This window comes from Numida meleagris, chromosome 4 (assembly GCF_002078875.1).
Source record: "Numida meleagris isolate 19003 breed g44 Domestic line chromosome 4, NumMel1.0, whole genome shotgun sequence".
Taxonomy (NCBI): domain Eukaryota; kingdom Metazoa; phylum Chordata; class Aves; order Galliformes; family Numididae; genus Numida; species Numida meleagris.
The window spans coordinates 31,583,007-31,589,047 of NC_034412.1; the positions used below are offsets into that span (position 1 = coordinate 31,583,007).

The 6,041-nt window shown below is 37.9% G+C and overlaps 1 long non-coding RNA gene across 1 annotated transcript in view; it reads right to left on the bottom strand.

Annotated features, from left to right (window-relative positions):
* The window catches only part of LOC110397495, a 1,030-nt gene extending 800 nt beyond the window's left edge, over nucleotides 1-230 (bottom strand). Inside the window, exon 1 of the long non-coding RNA XR_002437810.1 lies at nucleotides 122-230. This is a non-coding gene — a long non-coding RNA (uncharacterized LOC110397495). The remainder of the gene's footprint in view (nucleotides 1-121) is intronic.

A 6,041-nucleotide genomic window follows, 5' to 3' on the forward strand; every position in this document is an offset into this window, starting at 1 on the left:
GTTGTGTGACTGAAAAGCAAACTAAGAACTTTCTTTTGCACTACAAAGTACTGAAAGTTTTGGCAGGACAGATTTTCTGTAGGCCTGAATGTAGATTTGAATTATATTTAAACACACTGACCTTCCTGGTCACAGATTGTATGATCCGTATCCATGTGGGAGGCAAGAAAAAAGATGATACTGCAAATTTAAAGGCTTCTGAGAACCTATCCTTTATTTCTCTCAGTTTCTGTGGTAAAATAAAAATAATAAAAGTAAAAATTCTCCCTACCTGAAATTCTACCCTCTTATTATCGTGCCAATAAATAAATGCAGTCTTTTAAAAAATCTGAGATAACATTTAATTTCCTCTCTTGAATGTAATTACACAGAATAAACATCTCTATGTGAAACTATTACAAGATGGTCTTTATTCCCTCTTATAACAGTATGTTGATGTATCCATAGAGCACCAATATCATATACTGTGCAACTTAATAGTAGACTCAATCCGATTTTTTGTATTGCAAACTGAATTACTTTATTTCTAACTGCATACCAATTATCCTTCCAAGTATTCAATAAGCAAATAGAGAACAGATTTGTGATTTTTCCACAAGACAACAGAATTCGCTTTACCTACTGATTTTTTAATTACGTTTTACTGCATGTTCCTTTTCCATATATTTGAGGAGCAATCTTGTCAAAAACTCATTACTTCTCACAGAAAGGAATAATGATATATCTGAAATGGGAATAAAGGACATCTAATACTGCTGGAAGATATTTTTATTTTTATTTTAATTTTACTAAGAATTACATAAAAAGAAATTAGCAAAATATTTGATTTTTAATTACAAATAGAAATGCAAAATTATGAGAATTAGTAGAAATGGCAATGTTTCAGTGATATTACTGTTAAACTCAGTAACCATAATCCTTTTGTGAAGATACTATGTATTCTCAACAGAATCAGAAGTCAGCTTCTTAATGCTGCATGTGAGAACTAGCGAGCCACTCAAACCACCTACAGCAATACAGAGATATAAAATAAATAACATGTATTGTGAAAAATACATTGTCATTTGGCTTTAGTTTCATAAGCAAGAAACCGTGATAACCCACAGCTATTGTGTGTGTCTATGTACGCAGACAGGAAGAGACGCACACATTAATACATTCTGTTCAATGACTTACTTGACAGTCTTTTAAACGTATTTTCTTTTTCTACCTATAGTCACATTTAGACACTTTTGACTGTGCAACCAAGCTGAATAATGACATGGAACTATCTGAACACGCTGGGAGAACTATGCTTCATTTTGAGCCTCAATTTGCACCTGAATCATATCATTAAACTCTGCAATATCACATAGTGTACAAAACTGTCTGTGTTTAATATTGTGAATGTCATTTAGAAATAAAAGGTAAGCAAGGAGACTTCAATAAAAGATAAGAAAACAAAAAAAAATAAACTCACTTTTTCCCCATTAAAACCTACTTTCATATATTAAATGCATAACATGTTATTATATTGACACAAGGGTATTAAAAAAAAAGGACAAATATCAATTCCTGTGGCAGATACTGATAATGGAAGCTGAACTACTGTCTATAGTATATCTGAATCACTTAGCCTCATCAAAGCCATGGAGGAGTTGAGGGGATAGATATGAGTAGCAGAATTGAACACTGAGGACATGAGGACAAATAACCTCACAATGAACCAGAAGGATTTCTGTCCTGTCAAGGAGATCTCAAGAAGCTCTGGGAGGGATTCAAAAACCTGGCTCTAACTACTACCCTACAAGGGTGCAGCTCTCACTGTGTGGTAGCTGCCAGCACTCTTCCCACGTCTCTGATACCTTACAACGTCTGCTGTGGTAGTCGACACCTATATTTTGACAGGCACATCCCCATGATACTAGCAGTGTCCCACACCAAGCAATTCATGCACCTGCGTTATTCTAATAATAACTTGGAAGTCAACATTAATTTGTTACTGATTAAGATCTGTAGATGACATGATGCTTGAGGGACGTTCTACTGAAAGACTGGTAAGCACTGAAAAGGTAGGGAAAAATGCAAATCGGCCAATCATTTAAAAAAAAAACCCAAAACATCAGCCATATGTATACATAAGATAAGTGACTATTTTGGAAAGTGGTAAAAAACAGTAATTTGGGAATCATGGAAAATAATAAGCAGAAGGTATTGATTTAACAGCCACCAATATTATAAGCAGATCAAAAACTGGGAACTTTTTACATATAGAAAGGCTGTTTTTCTCCTGCCTTCTAGCTGAGTCTGAAACATCCCTCCAGAGGGGTTACTTCTCAATAGTTACAGACTCTACATCCACCTGTATCACAACAAATTTAATCCGTACATAACAAAAAGTGCCAGGAACTTTGTCTTTGCAAGTATTTTCATAATGATAAGACTGCTTCTCCTGTGCCAAGAAAAACTTGCTCTTTGCCCCCAGAATATTTAATAAGAAATGGTACTGAAATAAGGTCAACTTAGGCTTGGGGCCAATTGTGAAGAAAAAAAGTCTCTGAATATGTTAACTTTTTATGTCAGGCTCCTTTCTCTGGAATAGCCCAAGTTAAATCCCAAGATCCAAACGCATCAGCATTTGTAGGTTTCAAGATGAATATCAGCATATCACAGCTCAGGAATGTTTCTTACTACAGAGAAACTTCAGTTTGTATCTGAGCTGTTCATAAAGCTCTATGCAGATTCTCCCCTCATTTCTCTTAAACCATCTCCATGGATATGAAATAGGCTGTAGGATTAGAAAGTCATTTCATCAGAATCCTTGGGCTGGAACAGAAGCTCCACTTGTCTGTAAGGTATAAGTTATAAGCACATTAATGAACTGGATTTGGCAAATATTTTGTTTATTAATAGAACCAAATGCTGTTCATCTCTATTTCTATTGACATACTCAACAAAATAATACCAAAGGTAAAATTTTGATTAATAGCATATTTTCTGGATGTAATTAACCACTTTTAAGAAATGCACAAAACCTAAGTACAAGAATGACAGATAAATTTTATGAGTTACCTTTATTAATAATAATAATTTGACTCTTCTGACCTCACTGAGTGAACTCTATGTCCAGCCATCTCTCAAGACTGCAAATAGGAATGATTTCCTTTTCTGCAAGGGCAATGGTCAGATGAGTACATCTAAAATGCAGATACATATTTGGGGGCATGATTTGAACCATTTTCTCATTGTCAGTCAAACAACACAACTATTCTTATTGTGAAACAAAACCAGATAAATCCTTATAGTACTGGTTCTGCTGACCACTCTCCCGTCTCGCTTCCCAGCTTTGCCACACCAGGGGCTGATAGAACAACAAATGTCTAAACTGCACAGGATAGGGGCCATTCTGTATTTTTCTCCATGGCCCATGCTTTCCTGTTCAATTACATACCCACAACTCCTGCTGCCATGAGCATGAGCTAGAGCTATGTGTGAAAGGTCTCCAGAGCAGCTTATAGCCATGGTCTCTTACAGGCTATTAACCAGGGAACACATCAACAGAAAATAAAGGTGAAAAGAAATCAAACTGCTGATTCAGTGAGGTGATAATCTAGATATAGAAGGTAAAAAGAGAGAGAGAGTAAAAATAAAATAAAATTCTCTTTATATATCTCTGAGTATATGCCAGGTGTGCATGTACGTGTGTGTGCATGGATATATTCAAATGCATATCTAGAGGATTTGCAGGAGACAATTCAAAATGAAACAAAGATCCAAATCTCTCTGTGGGGGTAGAGAGGCCCTACAGAGAGATCTGGACAGGCTGGATCTCTGAGCTGAAGCCAGTGGGATGAGGTTCAACAAGACCAAGTGCCGGGTCCTGCACTTTGGCCACAACAACCCCAGGCAATGCTACAGGCTTGGGGCAGAGTGGCTGGAAAATTGTGTGGAGGAAACGGACCTGGGGGTATTAGTTGATGCTCAGCTGAGCATGAGCCAGCAGTGTGCCCAGGTGGCCAAGAAGGCCAATGGCATCCTGGCTTGTATCAGAAATAGTGTTGCCAGTAGGAGTAGGGAAGTCATTGTCCCTCTGTACTCAGCCCTAGTGAGGCCCCACCTCGAGTACTGTGTCCAGTTTTGGGCCCCTCACTGCAAAAAAGACATTGAGGCCCTGGAGCGTGTTCAGAGGAGGGTGACGAAGCTGGTGAGGGGTCTGGAGCACAGGCCTTATGAGGAGCAGCTGAGGGAGCTGGGATTGTTCAGTCTGGAGAAGAGGAGGCTCAGGGGAGACCTTATCGCTCTCTATAACTACCTGAAGGGAGGTTGTAGTGAGCTGGGGGTCAGCCTCTTCTCTCTTGTAACAAATGACAGGACAAGGGGGAATGGCTTCAAGTTGCACCAGGGGAGATTTAGGCTGGACATTAGGAAAGACTACTTTTCTGAAAGAGTGATCAGGCGCTGGAATGGGCTGCCCAGGGAGGTGGTGGAGTCACCGTCCCTGAAGGCGTTCAAGAAACGTTTAGATACAGCATTGAGAGACATGGTTTAGTGGGGTTATTGGTGGTAGGTGGATGGTTGGACTAGGTGATCTTGTAGGTCTTTTCCAACCAAGTGCAGATTAAAAGGAAAAAAAAACCAACATAATAAGTATAGCAAAGGTAACCTACTTCTTTGGGGAAACAGCTGACAAACACAAGAACAGAATGCTCTACAATAGAATCTGACTACAAGGAATCCCCGTACAGATGGGATCAGTTTGCTTGTCTGTCTTCTGCCTTAGATGCCCTGTTCTAGAAATTTGTAATGTCAGCTCACAGCAGTGATAACAAATAATTGCTGAAAGAAATCCTTGTATGACAAAATTAATCACTGATATAAATTCATTGACTAGACTGTCAATTTGTAGTTTGATCTCTCATGTTTGGTATTTGCTATGGCGTATTTTCAGCTTATACACTCAAATGAAATTCTGACCTGAGAGCCATCTCCGTCAACTCTTGTTCACTTCTGACAGCTCTTATGAGAACAAGTTAATAATTCACAGCAAAAGTTGGATCAGCCATTTCTTTGAGTAAGTACAAGTGATGTTTAACAAGTCTTTGACAGCTGTGGGAAATGCTTAGCTTTCGTAATAATTTTAAAGACTGAATATAATTTTTTAAGTATTCCTTTTCAGGAAGTCAGCCCAAGATTGTTTCCCTTGCTGCGTTCTCCTATAATTGGGGTGGTAACTTTAAAGCCATTGAAAGGAGTTTTATGGGAAAGGCTTTTTATAACTGCTTTGATAACTGTTTCACATTAACAAGAATACAGTGTTTTAATCAAGGACAAGAGGAGTAAAAGCTCTCAAGAGGCTCTAGAAAATGTGAAATACCTTACCATACCTTCCTCCAAAATATTTAGGAATTTTGATGCTACACCACTGTTATCATTTCCAAGTGGACACACTAATAGGTTTATGAGACAATCAAGGAAGAGATGCATATCCATTCTCTCTGCTCTCTGTAGTTTTGCAGTGTAGGATAACCAGAAGCATGATTCAACATACATATTTTTTACCTGTACATGAACCACAATAGTGGTCTGTGTATAACTTGAACATAAATGCCACATCCTCTAGCAAAAGCAGGACCATACATGTTTTTGCAGAAACATTTTCTGAAATACTTTTGTATGGTCCTAATACCACTGCATTAGTTGTCTCTCCTGTAACTTTGCATTCAAAGTATAAGATAACCACAAAGGTAAGTGAGAAAAGTTTGCAACCCTTTATAAACAAAATGAGGATGAGCAAATCAAATAATAAAAAAGAAATTAGTCCATAGCAATATACAGTATCTACCCTAGAAACTCTGGAAATAATATGAGAAAGCTCTTGACACTTGGCATGCTTTGGCCTCAGGAAGCAGTCACTAGGACTCTACTCTGCACGTTATTCCCATTGAGCACAGCAGGAATAACACTACAGGACTGATGGAACGAGATCATATGCATATCTCTTCACAAGTTCATTTTATGATCATTTAATACAGCAGTTTCTCAAAGATCTGTTCATTATATAA